Source organism: Poecilia reticulata, linkage group LG5 (genome assembly GCF_000633615.1).
Source record: "Poecilia reticulata strain Guanapo linkage group LG5, Guppy_female_1.0+MT, whole genome shotgun sequence".
Classification (NCBI taxonomy): Eukaryota; Metazoa; Chordata; class Actinopteri; order Cyprinodontiformes; family Poeciliidae; genus Poecilia; species Poecilia reticulata.
In genome coordinates this window covers 11,982,659-12,000,029 of record NC_024335.1, presented here as the reverse complement: position 1 = coordinate 12,000,029, position 17,371 = coordinate 11,982,659, and the positions used below count along the sequence as shown (strand labels likewise).

The window sequence follows — 17,371 nt, the reverse complement described above, 5'->3', positions numbered from 1 at the left end:
GATTTTTTCTAGGAGTATCCATGAAAATGAGTTTGAAAGAAAAGGCACACAATCATGCATGACTTTTACTTTTTTAATGATTCATCTATCAGATTAAGTCTCTACAAAAAGCAAAGGGGTTTTTTTTTTGGTTGTCTCTTGAAGAAATGTGCAACATTATTGGTGGCATGAATGTTTTTGTTAGACACTTTAACATAATTTCTGTTTGAACTGATTTGAGTCATGGATGTGAGACCTTCAGATTCTCTCTTTGCAGGCAGGTAAACATGGTGAGATCAAATGCATCGGACAGTGCCCAGGATAATTTTCTCATGACTCAACAGGCGGCTCGAATTCACCTGTTCACAAAGAGAGTCCGCACCTGATCTGTGTCTTCACGCACGTAGCCTCCCTTGCTTCGCAGTGAGCTAGGCTTTCTTTGTGGCACTAATGCTCTTCTCAGGACACTTTTCTCTAACTTTTCAGAGTATATTCAGTTAATGTGAAGAGTGATTACACTGAAAAGCAGCAATGTTCTATGAAAAAATTATTTTAAAAAGATCCTGTTAATCAAAAGCTTGTGTTGTCATCGTTAAGTCATCTTGAAGCTGCTTAACGGTTGATTCCTGGCTGTGTGTTTCAGGTTGCATTAATATATCTAGTTGAAATATGAATAAGAGACAAGAGAGGGTGTTTTATTCACAAAGGTGAACAGATTAAGGATTACTTTGTTGCCTGACTCACCCGCTTGAAAATAAATATAGGCATGTGCTTTGAATAACAACAAATGTTGTGATTCAAACCCAAATTGTCCAATTTGTGAATTGGACAATTTGAGAACATGAGTCCACACTCACACATGCTCATAAGGTCAAAAACAACAAATCAGAGCCAGAAGGAGGGCCTTAGATGTTCTATAGTTACACTCTGTGGGGTGTGGTTACCACTAAATATTCTATCTTATTTTCAATTGTAACATGTACTTTTCAGTGATGTTATAATAGTTATTATTATATATGCATATTTTGTTTGTAGCTGTCTTAACTTGATTTTTTTTTAAAATCTTTCTGCAGATCTAGAGGCAGACTTACAGTGTGACTTGTGTTCTCTCCTGCGTTGTTTCCTCCACTCCTACCTCTTTTCCCGTTAAACTTTTTCCCTTCCTTTCTTCCTTTAATTTCTGTACATCTGAAATAAACCCAAAGCTATTTTTGATAAGGTTTCATATGAACTCGAACACCATGGCGAAAGCCAAAATGCTCTGCTTGTGAAAGTAAATCTGTTGGGCCTCACCTTGACACTCAGAAAAATACTCTGAGTGCCACACTGCAGGACAAGACATGTTAAAAAGATATATCTCATGCTCTTGGGCACACCCACACCCTTACTCTGTTCTCAGGTATTGTCGATCAGTGTGCTATAGCTGTGCTAATGGTGCAGAAACAACAGAAAAATTGCAGATTTCTCCAGCTGTCAGCAGGCTATGCAGTGAAGGAAGAGCAATGGACGGAGAGCCGTAGCACAGCAGAGAGCAAAGGTGATGAAGCTGTAAGGTGTGCTTGTTCAAATTTTCTGAGAAAAGCCTAGGATTTTCTCAGAACTCCCTACTGCAACTTTAAATATGAACAAAAAGATGGAATTTGTGGTCTGTAGCTCTTTCCACCTGAGGTTAGGTTTCATTAATTTTAGATCAAAGGATAGACCAGGTTCAAATTCTAGATTTAATGTACTCTCTTGATTGTAGCATGTTAAGGGCGATGAGAGAGATGTTTACTTTCTTGGAGCAAACTCCATTCATCAATCCATCTATTGTCCAAACTTCTTATCTCTGCAGGATCACAGGAGGCTGGTGATTAAATCCAGAGGTCATTGGGCGAGAGGCAGATTAAACAGGTAGTCAGACTTGATTTGTTCATTTGCATTTAGTGCAAGAATGGCACTAATGGGTCCATTATTGCAGCACTCAGACAGGAAATGGGCATAAAGAGTGGGGGGAAAAGGTCCCAAAGTGCAAAGTTGGAAACTGAGATCTTGGAATCAGAACTTTTAAATTCCCATTCAGTACACTTGTATAAGATGGGTCTTTTACAAGACCCATCTTATACAATGGGTCTTGTATAAGACCCATTGTAATAAAATAATAATACAGCAGTAACTTGCATATAATTTAAATCATTGATGCTATTGATGCTAGTTTACACATGTATCATAACTGCATTGGCAACAAGCTAATAAAAATCAGTACAGATCAGTGTTCATAAAGATGCCACCTTAAGGGCTCACACATTTCCAAGCAGCTGTCATGTCTGGTCAATTTAGTGTAAAAAAAAACTAAGAATCAAAATAACCTTATCATTTTTTTCTTTACCGCTCCTCATCAAATGCTTAAGTCTAGTATTAATAGTTGCTGTTTCTCTGGTGTTTTATTTTTTTTATGAAATCAAGGTGAGATTTTGGAACTTCCTTATTTTTGATCACCACTCAAAGTGAATGATAACATTAAGATAAGAAATTCAGGTCTGTAAGCGGAAGCAGGATGTGTACAATGACATGTGCATGTCCGGCACGCTTTGCGTCTTTGTTGGAGGCCTTCTGTTAACCAAACATGCAGACGCAACACTGTATCCCTAGAGCCTGGGCTTGGGTCTGTCAAAAATCAGGTTTATTTCCTGATAAGCAAGATCTGGGTTGTCCTCCATCTAAACAAATGTATCAAAGGCTTTCTTTCATCATGAGGAGAAAGCAGTACACAACTGGCTCCTGTTGGTTATTAAAACCTGTGACTTACAGCATCACGAGTTAGCCTTCAGCAGCATTAACATTTGTATAAAGTATTGTGTTATTACAATTTTTATTTTCATTGCTGTCAAGTCATAAAGTTGTTCCTTTTCTTCTTTTTCGTTGCTATGTCACCAAAACATAACATTTTTAATTCAATAACTGCTTTGTTTACAGAACTTAATTGTCAACATGACCGCAACTTCTCCGTTTAATCCTTGGGTAGATTCCTTTAATTTATCGGGATCAAAAAATATATATAAATCTTTCACCCGTCGGCAGCATTCAGGCCTTGTTTTCTTTTTTGGTTGCTTTTTATTGTTAGAAACCTAAACATAAACATGTCATCCTCCTTTTAAAGAGCTTTGAGCATAATTGGCTGACAGGATCTAATATTGTGCTGTGCCAAAAAGGGTTGGCTGTTGAAGTACAGGGATCTGTCCACTTCATGAATGGGACTGTGACCATCTAAGAGGTTCTCAAAGGCATCACTGGCAAAACCATGGATACCAAACTGACTCTGGATGACAGCTCTTACCCAGACAGGGTCACAGTTACGTAGGCCTGAGTTTCTCACAGACTGTCTCTACGGACAACAGTTTCTCAGTTTGTTTGTGATTATTGCTCCATTACTTTGTTCCAGACTGCGATATCTTTTTGTCGATCCAGCAGACGGCTGACTGATGAAATTGTTTTGGGGAGAGAAGTTGTGCTGAGTTCGACTCAACTATGATTGATCAACATTAAAAATAAAAGCTTTTATTGTACTATGTTTGACTGCAATCATGCTCTTTTTTTCTCCTTTGTGCTTGAATATGGAATTCTCACTTTGTTAAAAAAAACTGTTTTTGTATGTTTGTCACTGAGTTTCCACAGCTGAGCAAATCAATTTACCAATAACTCATTTCACAGAAAGAACAATGGATTTCTAAAGTTTATCTTGATGCTTCCTTTGTGTCCATTAATTAGACCTGAAACCTCAGCAACCAACACGTCTCAAACTGGAATATCTATCTGACCAACCTCCATTGAACAGAGCCTATCAGGAAGACCGATAACCTAGTGTTTATATGCAAGCACACGCTCTCACGGCCATTCAAAAATTCAATGTCTGTCTCTCTTTAAAGATAATAATTTCCAATGTGTCGTCACACAAGCCTAGAGCAATACAATAGGCTCTATCAAGAGTCAACATGAATACATGCGTGTGTGTACCGCTTCACTGTTCACAGTACCTCAGTGCAATAGGTGAGCTTTTATTTAACCCCTTAAAGGAACAGTCAGGACCTCATGGAGTGGGGTTCCATGAAAGGGTTATCAACAGTTGGTACATACTGGATTTGTTGCTATGAACAGAAAATCACAATGGGCTTGGAGAAGAAGGAGATAATTCTCTCACACAGGAGTGAGGCTAATGGTTAGCATAACAGGGTGTTGGTAACTTCTTTACCAACACCCTGTGAAAAACAAGACCTTTATAGATTTCTGCTGTTTTTGTATTTTTAATCACACTGAAATATTTAACATTATTGTACACGTTTTAATATCAGACAAATATAACCCCATTTATTACAAAAATGCAGTGTTAAAATGATGATTTCACTTATTATGAGCGAAAACCTGTTGAAACAGGCTGGCTCTGTAGAAATAATTGCCTCCTAATAACTGGTTGTACCACCCTTGGGAGGAACACCTACCATCAAGTATTTTGCAATAACTGACAAGTCTTTTACTTCACTGCTGAGTACTTTTGGTGCACAATTTATTACAGAATCATTTTCATTCAGCCATTTTGGTGGGGTTACGACCCAAAACAGCCTGTTCAAGGTTATGTCATGTCATCTCACTTAGATTTAAGGCAAGATATTGAGTAGGCCTGTCATAATTCATTTTCTTTTAGTTCATTCGGATGTTTTTTTTTCTGTTTAAGTCATTGAGAGGTCAACTTACTGGTGTGGTTCAGATCATACTCCTTTAACATAACCCAATTATGTAATGTTTTGTAGGTTTTTTATAAGACCAAAATGCAGACAGGAACTAGGGATAATGATGGTTTAAAAACTACAAATTTCAAACAGAGCATGGAGAGGATATGGAGCACAGATAAAGTAACAGGCACTTTGATGGAAAAATCAATGCAGGTGAGTTAAAGAGGGGGTTAGAAAAGAGCAAACATACAGCTTCCTTTGAGTAATTAACACAAAGGAAGCTGGATTTAGACTTAAAGAAACTACAAACCAAACTGGAAAAGAAATAAAATGATATTTTACAATAAGCAGGTTGTTTTGCCCCTCTTGAGAATGTTCATCACTATTCTGTAAATTGCTGGAATCCAAAGTAGAAAAGGGTTTGAGACCTTTTTTATAGACTGATGTTGATGACTTTGTTTCTTATGTATTCTTGAATTTCTTTAGATCAAAATCTCTTTATATCTGTTTTTATTTTTTTCAAAGGTTGTATCTAGAGAAAATTAAAACAATTTTGATGATTATAAATAGGTAACTTCTTCAACAAAGAGAGTTAAATGTGCTTCTGGGAGAAAGGTAACCGAAAGAAATGATAATTTCATGTAGCTGTTATTCAACATAAGAAAAAAATCCACATGCTGATGTAAAATACAACATATATAGCAAGGCAAATTTTTTTACTCTAATATGAAGAAACTTTCTGATTCACTATTCTGTGGATTCATTTTGAGGAGATATTTATATTTTTAAACACCAGTGCTATCTTTATTCATGCTCTCTTTGTTAACGGGGACAGCTAAGCAAATTAGCCAAGCACCCGGAACACCAATGAAGACTTACGTAATGGTGAAAACTTGTAACAAAGCCATGATTATAATGTGCTCAAAACTGTTTCTTGGCAGGGCTGCTGCTCTCTAATTTGTTGAAAACAAATGCCAAGAATTTGCTCAGTGGTTTCCAACAAACTGGTCAGGTGATTGATCAGCTGGATTTCACATGGAAGGAGTTTCCTATTTCACTTGATCTTTTAAAGGATTTCAATTTTCCAAGCCCTCATGGTGTAGCAAAACTTGATTAAAGACGCTGCAAAGCTGCCCGCCTTTCATTATTTTCTCCCTTTGGAAATGGCATCAACAGTTCTTAAAGGATTTATTGATCAATTGTCAGAAATATTTGGAGCTTCAATAGTGGTTTTTACAAAAAATACAAACTATACATTAAAAAAATAAAGTCAGGACATATGAGTCAGTTTTTTTGCATGTTGCTTATTTGTTTCCTTATATAGCAGTAAGTACTATAGCCAATAATATATACCAGTGATAATGTACAAATATTGACACATTTAAACTCTTGAACATTGACCTAAATTATGAGTTTATTAAAATACTCTGCTTTGCTTGCAGGCGTAGAAAGCGAACTCCAACCTGACCAGATGTTGTTGCTCAATGAGCAACTCAATAATGGAGTACTCTGGAGCAAATTCACGTGGAAACACATGGGCATTGTCTCTACTTTTGTTTACTCAAGCTCTTACTTCACCAACACAAAGAATGTCATTGTTTCTAAGAATTTGAAGTTTTTGCATAACATTCCTACACACGTGTTAACACCACTTTATGCTCAAAGTACAGAAACAGGGAAATTTAGCTTAGTGCAGATGATTTCTCAGAAGGTTTCAATGATTTTTAAATAAAATAAAATTCTTTATAGTCATTGTGAAAGCATAAAGCAAAATTCAGCACACTGAAGAGTCGGGTTTTATTTGAAATAAAAATGGATAAAATACATAATACATGGCAACCCTAGAGATAATCCTCTGAAAATTGCTTTAAGTTAATGCGGTATTGTGTTTAATGTGGTGCTTTAAGTTCAAAGTTTATTGTGGTAACAACTTTGGGAAAGAAACTGCATATGAATCTTGTAGGGCTGGTTTTGATGGACCTGTAGCGTTCTTCAGAAGGCTTCAGTTCAGACAAATGATGGGCAACAACATATGAAAGGTCAAGATTATTTTAAAAAATCCAAAACTTCTAGTAATGATGAACAAATGGAGTGAGAGATCCAAAAACAAACCATGAAGACACGAACCATCATTTTCCCTGATTTAATGTCAAACACTCAGAAAAAAGTATTTTCTACTATTATTATTAAGCGTATGAAAACATCTGGTTTTAACTGTGTAACCAAGATAGAGACAAAAAATATTTCAAATAACCCTAAATCCACCATGAGCTGATACAGATCTCTGACCTACATGGCGACAGTCCACTAATTACACAACGTCTTTTAGTTTCATTAGGTTGTGACTCCAAGCAGTCCTCTAAAAACGTAGACATCTCTTAAGAAAGCAGTTGCTTGACAAACAAACTAAAACATGCACACACTGGTTAAACAAGCATTTAATTTGAGTGATTCACAAGATAAAATGAAGATTCAGGTTCAGAAGAAATAGTTGCAGCAGAGATCTTCAACAACCTAACAAGTATGACAGGATTTAGAGAAAACAGGAACGTGATCCAAGGGCTCTGACTGTTTTGCAGTTCCTTTCTGGTTGTGAAACTTGGAGATAAAGCACATATGGTCAGGTGTGGTAACAACTCAAGTTCTCAAAAGATTGTGTGGCATTTCTCTACAAAACCTTTCCATATCTTGTTTGCATTCCATGTTTAGAAAAAAAAAATTCTGATAATTTATTATGTAATCTGTGTTTCCTCAGGAAGGTTAAGGTAGCTGTGTTTCCAATGACAACATAATTACAGAATTTGATATTTAGAAAATATATGTGCTCCATGGGAAAACTCTCTTTTTTTAAAATAAAAATGTTGGCACTAGATTGGGGTTGTTTAGATAGACAAAATAATTTCACAATGAACGCAATTTTTTGCGTCATACATGTCACCTGATTAACAACCAGATGTTACCTCTGAGAATCCATGAAGAAGACAACAGGAGGATCATGGCGCCGCATGTTTTTCATGTGGACAAACTAATAAATGTGTGATTCTAATTGCTTTTCTTATTTACTGGAAACACTGCAATTGCGAAGTTGTGTTTTTTCAACATTAGCGAAATATAGACAACGTTTACTGCACATTTTCAATGGAAATGCTACTAGAGTGGATGAAATGCTCAAATAGTCATTTTGCACATTTTCAGTGTTCATTACATTTCAGATTTAAGACAACATATTGTGAGTTTAAAATCTGTTTCTTTCCCTGTGAGAAAAGTTTATTTGTGCACTTGTTGGCACCCATGTGCCGGTGCAGCATTACTCATAGCTTTTGGCACTGTGTAGGCCTGGCACAACCCAAAAGCTAACCAGAATGAACCGACTGCTCCCAAACGAGCCAGATTCCACAGAAGGACTGAATGCACTTTCTTTTTTCCCCCATTATCCCTCACACATCTTTGTGAGGTTACCCATTCCCAACAAGGCCCTGATTCACAGTGACCAATTCTGTAGCTCTGCTCACTGCCTGCTGCAGAAGCGCAGTAGACCGGGCAGCTGGAAAAAAAACATGGCTCTAGATCTCTGCTGAACTGCTGACACACTCCTTTCAATGCAGGACCCACAAAGGCTGCGTTACTGCTGCTGCTGGCCCCTAAGGCTGCCAGGAATTAAGATGCCACTGAGGTGTGTGATTGTGTTTGGAACTAAATGTGTTTAATTCCTCACTAATTAAACATCTGGGAACAAAGGAGGCCAGTATATAATATCAAACTTGTAAATGTCATTGTGAATGTATAGTGGTAAGCTTTCCCATGACCTTGTTGCCATTGTGATGTTTGGTGAGGAACTTACATTACCCAAACTTATTGGTTGGTGTATTGAGCTTCTAATTAATCCATTTAAGTAGTTGTTAAAATCTCTTCAATGGATCTGATTTACAGTTTTTGCTGAAAGAGAGACTTCGTATTGAGTGCCTATTGATGTCACTCTGACATACGTGGAAATGTCACCACATTCAATTTGAATTCTCAGGACCAATAAACAAATAAATACCAGAACTATCTCCTGGGTTTTGACCAACTGGTAGCCCACATTCACAAAAGAATCAAAAAGTCACCCTGAACAGGGGACACACATACTTCTCTCTTCACCATTATCTGCAATTAGAAAAACATCACTCCGTCGGCTCTCTTCAGTACCGTGCAGAAAGAAAAAACAGATTGTCACACTGCATTAGTGTGAGTGTGCGGTGTTTGCTGAAGCTCATTGGAGCATCTCTGAGGTCTGGATCCCCAGAGCCAAATGAGGTAAGAGGTGAACCAAGCCAAAACAGAGAACATGGAGGACCATGGTCCTCTTCTGTGAGGTAATTAATAAAAGCGCAGCTGTGTGTGTCCATCCTGTCACTCTACACCAGTGTCACACAGTAACTGAGAAGGTAGGAAAATTTCCAAGTGGCAACAACTCTGTTGTTTGTCTCTGCTAAATGAATATGCCACCCATAGTAGGCCATTACAATCTGGTAAAGCATTTTGAGGAAGAAACACTCTAATCCAACACAACTACTGTCATCATAAACTCAAATAATAACTACAACTGCACTGTAATTATATGCAGTTGAATTTAATATTTGTCTTGTAAAATCCCTTGGAAAGACATTTGTTATGCCTTGTAGCCATGTTAATAAAATTATTCAAACAGAATGATAAGTCACGCCCTCAAACGGCATATTCCTTCTGAGATTGATGTTGAGATTTAAGAAGCTAAAAACATGACAAGAGTTGCACTAAAAAGTGGCAAGAAAAGGCCATAATGGGTGCTATTTGCATTGTGCCAAAAGTCATGTTTAGAATGACAACTTTCTGCTGACTGGTCTAAATCTAATTGTTCAGAATTGTGTTTCAATTGCATAAAATTGGATTTACTGGATTGAATGGGGACAAAATCTTTGCTGATATGAACTCAGTTGAGTCTGTTTCTTTGTTTTGTTATTTTACATAAAATGAACTGAAATAAATTTTGTATTTGTGTGAGTGTGTGCATGCATGATTGTTGGTCCTGTGTGCCTTGGAAATTGAACTGAGTGTCTCATTTGAGAGAAAATTATATCAATATATTAAAAGAAAAATAGTTAAGAAATTAGAAAATTGTCCAAGTACAGCTGGAAGTTAATTAATAAATTGTGCTTTCATGGTAACAGAGGAAATTCATAATGTGGGAGAATTTTTTTTATGGAACTGAAAGGATAGTTTCAGTGCTTCTTGTGATCAGGCAAAGTGGTGAAAGCTTCGTAAATGTGGAGGCAGGAAACCTGAAGCGTTCTGTTGTTTGCATTATTAACCTTGCAACCTGTGACAGAGGGAATGCCATATCATCCAGGTCATTCAGGACTACACTGGCTCTTCATGGTTTGTGGCATGACCAGTAACACACTGACTCTGTTTCTGATGCTGCATAATTCACTAGTTGCTCTTTAATTTTTTCCCTCTCATTTTTACGTGTGGTTGTTGATTTTGGAGCTTCTTGCTCTCTTTGTTCCTCCCTCTTTGTGATTTGACAAAGGTTGAGTACAGAGAACAAATCAGTCAGTAAGTTCTAAAACTAAATTACAAAAAGGCCAACCAAAAGTGATATTTGTTAAGAAATTGAGACATGAAACAGTATTTTCATAGGATAAAAACAGACCGGTTTTCTCTTTTAGTTTAAGTGAACACTATGCTGATGACTATTTCATGGGGAAAATTGGCAAAGGAATTCATGTTGAAAATAGGATCATATGAATGGATTATTAAATAATTCCTCTAAAATCCATATTTACTAGCATATACAGGGATATGAATAAAATATTCTAAATCAATTTTGTAATAGAAACCAAATAAGCAAAGCTTGGCATTCATGGTGTGTTCCAAAACCAAAATCACTGCTGACCAAAATTAGTATAGGTCCCCAAAACCTTTGAAAAAACATTGGGGACAGATGAGGCAAAAGTTCAACTTTTTGAAAAGTGTGAATATCTGACATAGAGTAAAGCATTTCCGAAATAAAGCATCTTACTGCCAATAAAATATGCGAGTGGCAGTATGATGGTGATTCCACATCCTTTTGATGGTGCTGGAATCGCTTTTTTGCTGAAGACTCATGAATTCTGTTCTCTAGCAGAAAATCCTAAAGGTGAAGATTTCTCCATCAGTTGGTGACTTTAAACTCGACCCCACTTGAGTTTACATAACTGGTCTGAAACACACCAACAAGTTAAACTTGAAACTGCAAGAAAAAAATGTTAAGCCAAAGTCCAAATTTAAATTAAACAGAGATTTTGTTGCAGGATCTTAAACAGACCGCTGATGGCTGTTGTTGATGTCAAGGACGTTGTAACCATTATACAAAGTTTGGGATTTTTCCCATAAAGTCAGTATAATTGGGATAACATTTTTCACAACTGAAAGGGAAAAATAAAATCTGTATTTTGTATTTATCCTTGTCTGGCTGGAGGATCTGACTCACTCAAATGTGACATGAGCATTAAACAGAATCTGGATGTAATAGGACTAATACATTTACACAGTATGTAAAAATATTGCATTTAACTGTCTCTTCTTAGGGTGTCAATGTCAACATTTATGGGGGAGGAATTCATAAGTTTCTTACTTCTTCCTAACCCTTTTAGAGCATGTTAAGTTTATTGTAGTATAAAAATATGTGTCTTTTGCATTCCTGATTCATGTGTGTGATTTTATACTTCTATCATGTTCGAAATAAATAGATAAAACAACACTGTACAACAATGGATTAATTCACCAGTTTGTATCTCAATCACTTCCTCATACTTCTTCTGTTTCTTCCTGATTCTCTTTGAGTAAAAGCAAACCTGGAGTGGCAATTGGCACGAAGGAGAAGCCAAACATGTGACACTACTCTGTCATTTTAACCTTGAATATAAGAATAGAATAGTGTGGGGTGACAGGGTGCTGCTATTTGAAATCTCAATTATCATTTTATCAAAGATTTCATTTTTCTACAATGTGTTAGTTTTCTTCTTTGATGTCCTCTTGGAGTAAGTAAGTTTCTTTATGTTGCAAACAGTTCATCAGTTATATGACCTGTCCTCTTAGAAAAGTAGTTCTTGTAATTAGCCATATATGTTATTCATTTTCCTTTTTAATATGAACTAGTAAAATCCAAACCTTTTCATTCTCTCCTTCTTCACTGCGGACGTGCAAGTATCCTCCTCGCCTATTCAGTCTTTCTGTCTGACTCACTGATGATTTCCAGGCAACCAAACTCTCTAAGCCTCTTTTCACACTCTGCCTTTTGATACATCAGAAGCTCCTGTGGTCTAAAACCTCACCACACTTTCGACAAATGGGGAAGAAGAAACTGTGTGCGTGCAGGGCGGCATGCTGCACTCTGCTGTAGCAGCCAGCCTTACCAACCACAACATAAATGAATGTTATGCAGTAGATTTAAATCTGCCACTTCTTCTCTGCTAATGCTAAACCAAACCAGTGGGTACAAACCACTAAGTTAGGCAATCAGGAAAAGCAGATCTCCTCTTATATCCTGACTTTAAGATCCTCATTCTTTTACATTCATTGACCTGAAATGCTTTATTTACGTCACTCATCCACCCACAGACACACAGACAAACGCACACACGCACACACACGCACACACGCACACATGTCTTTAGAAAAACAAAACGGGTTAAGCTGCATTAATTTATGCAGCTTAACCCGAACCCTTACCCTAACCTAACCATCATATGTACCTAAACGTAACCTAAATTCACTTCACACTTTAGTCCTAAACTTAACCCCTAACCCCAAAACAACAAACAACATTTTTCTTTGTAGGGACCATGAAGAATAGACCACACACACTCTCAGGGGAGATAAATTTAGTTTGCTCATACTAAATTAATTTACTGTTTTTTTCTGGGGGATGGGAGCTTTTTGGCCCCTTGAAAGACAGTTGGCACATTTTCTTCTCTCATTTTACAGCCGTTGGAAAGGTTGGTTTTTTTTCTTCTCCACACTGCTTTGGTGTGATAAATGCTTTTGGATTTCATCATTTCCGTCACATCTGCCAATTGGGTTCCTAGAAAAGCTGACTGTCACTAACCTTTCAAGTAAAAGAGAAGGACAGATACTGAGAACTACATTTCAGTGCCACAACTGCCGTCAACGACTATATAGTTGACGTTCCAAAACTGATCCATGAACAAGATAAGCTCATGTAGTAACCAGTTGATCAGTATTAACTACAGCTGGTGGTAAAGGTATTTCCTGTGACTCATCTGACTTCTGAAACACCTGCACGCAGGAAGATGTTATTTTCATATGCGGTCACTGCCTCATGCCTGTTAGCAGTAAAAACATGGCAGTGATTCCAATAAACGTATCAGGACATATAGTTAGACATTTACAATTATTGCCAAAACTTTCCAAATAATGAAACAAAACATATTCAAACATTTTGACATGTGCACTTTGAATATCTTACCATCATTTTGATATACAAAAAGAGAATAGTTGTAATCTTAAAGAGACAAACCTATCTTTATGTGCAGAACAAAAAATTCAACGTATAATTGAAGTAGTTTAATCTCACATAGAAACGTATGTATCTGTTCTGTGACGGTAAACTTTGGAGAGTTATTTTTAACTTTTTTTCAAACATACTAACTTGGTGTGGTGCCAAAATATTTGTGCAGTGGTTTTTTTCCAAACATTTCCATTACAGCTTTAATTGTTGAATGTAGAAATGGACAATGTTAGGTAAGCAGGAAGGCCAATGAAAATCTGACCTACTTGAAAGGAATGTGCTCTTGTCTTACCAATTTTGACCAAAGGTAAATAAAGAGAGATGAGTCTTAGTCCTATCTCAATAGAAAATCAAAACAACATAAATTGTTTCACAAAAACCATGATAAAGTTATGAAAATAAACTGTTACTTAGAACAGGTATGAGTTGCATTTAATTTGAGTGAATTCTATTTATGACCCGTAAGATATAGTTCATTCACAAGTAATGTGTTGTTTTCTTTGTGGTTGGTACAAAATGTTGATCACATAAAAAATCTTGAGTCTTGAAGAGAGTCACAACAAATAAAAAATAGATATTAGAGGTCTGTATTAAACATGTGGGGTACAGTTGCCGTTTTAATTAGAGGAAAATATAAATGTTCCCTTAACTTTTTGTTTAGACAGCCATCCCTATCCTCTTTCTGTCAACAAACAAAGACCTCTAGTATTTTTATTGCATCACTGGCTGCATCCAGGGGGCTTATATGACTTTAAATTAGTTTAAAACTCTCATGGTGGTATCTGAGAAAGAATATATGGGGGACAAAACTAACCCAAATGGCAGCACACAGGCTCTGCCAATGAAACTTTCATTAGCAAAGACAGCCCTGTAAAACACTGGAGCCTTGTTCTTCCGCACACATCACGACACGCTACCCAGCATGTCGTCATGTCAATGAAAAAAAAGCCTATTATTTTGATCGGGTGTGTGGGAATTGAAGTAATGAGTGTGCTTGATCTATTCAGCCGTCCTGTTTCCGATAAGGTGGAAACACTTTAAGCTCTTGTAAATCTTATGCCAGTGTTGCCACTAATGCCACTTAAAGAAACTTCTAGAGATTGTGAGAAAACAAGAAGGACCTATTCAAGTACGGCAGCGGAGCTGAGTCATCCATCCATCCATCCATCCATCCATCCATCCATCCATCCATCCATCCATCCATCCATCCATCCATCCATCCATCCATCCATCCATCCATCCATCCATCCATCCATCCATCCATCCATCCATCCATCCATCCATCCATCCATCCATCCATCCATCCATCCATCCATCCATCCATCCATCCATCCATCCATCCATCCATCCATCCATCCATCCATCTATTTTCTTTACACCCTTGTCCCTTAGTGGGGTCGGGAGGGTTGTTGGTGCCTATCTCCAGCTAATGTTCCGGGCAAGAGGAGCTGAGTCACAGCAGCTGTAATACTTTACAACCATCACCTCTCCCAACAGACTAAATATGTCTTTATAACTCTGCTGTTATATGCACACCCATGTTTGCATAGATTTTTTTCACTTATTCAAGCACAATTTGTACATTTGTCTTCGTGTTGAAATTAACCTACCAAGCTACACATTACTTTTACTTCTGGGTAACAAATGAACAGTATTGCCTTTCTTTTGCTGTAAATTTGACGGTACTGAACAGTTTCTTATTTTTAATTTTTTTATATGTTTTGAATATGTATGTTCCTGCTTACCTCAACTTATTAAGACACCTGAATTTCCCCCCCTGTGGAACAATAAAGGATGATTCTATTCTATTCTATTCTATTCTATTCTATTCTATTCTATTCTATTCTATTTAGAAACATTCCTGTTTAAACGTAAAGGTCAACCACTGGACAGCCAGCGTTCCTCAAGTTCTTGCTCATACAGGCTTGGTAAGTATTGTGCAATACTCCTTGTGTATAGGTGTTGATATTGATGCAGTGTTCGGCCGACATGTTAAACAACAGGATGCCCGTAATCTCCTAACCTTGTCTGTGAAGTTTGTCTGCAGCAGGGAGGGGATGTCTGCTGGGGCTGAATCAGACTAAATATCCTTTTTCACAATAGTCATCCTTGCTGTGCAAACAGTAGAGGGACAAATCGGAGAGTTATAAAACAATGACAAGAAAACTGAGTAATTCTTAAACTAACAAGCAATCTTTGATGCCAGAGGCCTCTCGACCGTCATTCCCAAACTCTTTCATACAGTAAAAACAGTTCAAAAAGGCATCAAGGTGAAGGTTGGGGTTGTCTTTGAAGAAATTAATCAAAACAAACGCAAACGGACCTACCAAAGAGGAAGTTACTTCACGACAGCCTTTGACTCCAGGAATTTTCATTGTTTCAGAGGAACAATTAATCTAGCTCCTAGAGTTATTTTAAATACCTTCCCAAGCCTAAATGAAGACAACAGCAAAATGATTGCTTTCTTATCAGTGGACATCAGGCTCAAACTCAACAGGAACTATTTCAACTTTTATCTTTCTATTAATAGTAGACTAGAAAGCCAAGTAAATACTCTTGGCAAAAACAACTAAATAACATTGACTAACTTCACAAATTACTCTGCATAATTGGTTTTGTAACAGTTTTTTTTTTTTTTCAAAATAATGAGCCTGAGAGCCTAAAAGGCCTTTGAACAGACTGTAACACAATGGCACACCCAAGTGGATGAAAGCTCAAATAACAGTTACTAAAACCTCAAATCGGTCGGTTGCCTAAGATGCAGTCTAATGACTAAGACACAGAGGTTGTGGAAGTGAACAATTGGCCAAAGCTTTATTTGTTGCAGCTGTATTATCTGAAGTGTATACTGTGGGTCATTCCCACAGAGCTGAATGCACACTTTAAAACAAAATCTATATTAAGATATATTTTAAATTTGTTTTTGTGAAAGTCTCTGTATTTCAGTTTATAATATTAATCTTGAAGGTTCTAAATTAATAAATTTAGAATAAATTTATGAATTTGCACAGCACTGTGTGCACTGTGCACTGTGTGCACAGGCACAGGGCACTCAAAAGGTTTTAATGACATTGTTTCAACCACAGGCTCCAGAAATTGTGTGATCTTGGTTTTATTGGGTTTAACAGCTGCATTTGATACTGTGGATGCCGGCGTTTTAATTTCTTGCTTACAACACCATATAGGTTTTCAAAGGACTTCCCTTGGTCGAATGTAGGTTGTATCTGACTGAGAGCCCATTCTGTGCATTTTCAAATTGTCCTCTGTTTGCCTTTCTTGTGGGGTCCCACAAGGCTTATTTCTTGGGTCTGTTCATTTTTAATGGCTTCTGTTTCCCTTGCGCTCCACTTTTGAAAAAGTACAAATGTTCCTTTCATCTTTGTGCTGATGACAACCAGGTACAGTATGTGTTCACATGAAACACGAGGGAAACTATTTGGAGTCAATGTTTAAGTACCTTGATGAAATGATTAACCTAGATATTTATTTTGTTTTAAGAATCTTTTGTTTGTTTTTAAGTTTTTACATGGATTGGTTCCTCCCTACCTCTCTGAACATGTGCAATTATATCACCCTTCCTGTTTACTTCTGTTAGAAGACCATCTTTCCTGGATGGTTGAAGGACGTGGTAAAAGCTAAGAGAAGGCATAGCATTTTCCGTAGCAGCTCCAAGGTTGTAGGCTAGTTTCATAGCACTTTCTCAAACTTGGAGAATAAAAACAGGAACCACATGATGAAAATTATGTGAAACGCAGAATAGCAAAGAAAAGCAGAAATTTAAATAAAATATTTTTTGAGACTGGATTTGTAACATGCGGCAGACCGGCGACCTGTCCAATGTCAATGTCAATGTCAAATTTATTTATATAGCACTTTAAAACAGGTATAAAATTGCACCAAAGTGCTGCACAAGAACAACACAAATAACAAAACAGAGCATAAAACAAAACATCAATTAAATGCCAAAGAGTAAAAATGAGTTTTAAGAAATGATTTAAAAATGATCCAGGCTGCGGGCAGATCTAATCTGGAAAGGTAAGTTATTCCATAAAACAGGAGCAGCAATAGAAAAAGCTCGATCTCCTTTCCTCTTAAGTCGAGTCAGAGGAACTGTCAGTAATAACTGATTATTAGATCTTAAAGTTCTGGACAC

The 17,371-nt window shown here is 37.0% G+C and overlaps 1 long non-coding RNA gene across 1 annotated transcript; it reads left to right on the top strand.

Moving 5' to 3' along the window:
• The first annotated feature begins 1,411 nt into the window (after nucleotides 1–1,411).
• LOC103464732 (uncharacterized) lies at nucleotides 1,412–3,453 on the top strand. The gene is made up of 3 exons (XR_533701.1): nucleotides 1,412–1,516; nucleotides 1,814–1,872; nucleotides 3,401–3,453. It is a non-coding gene; the product is annotated as an uncharacterized LOC103464732 (long non-coding RNA).
• Nucleotides 3,454–17,371: the final 13,918 nt, after the last annotated feature.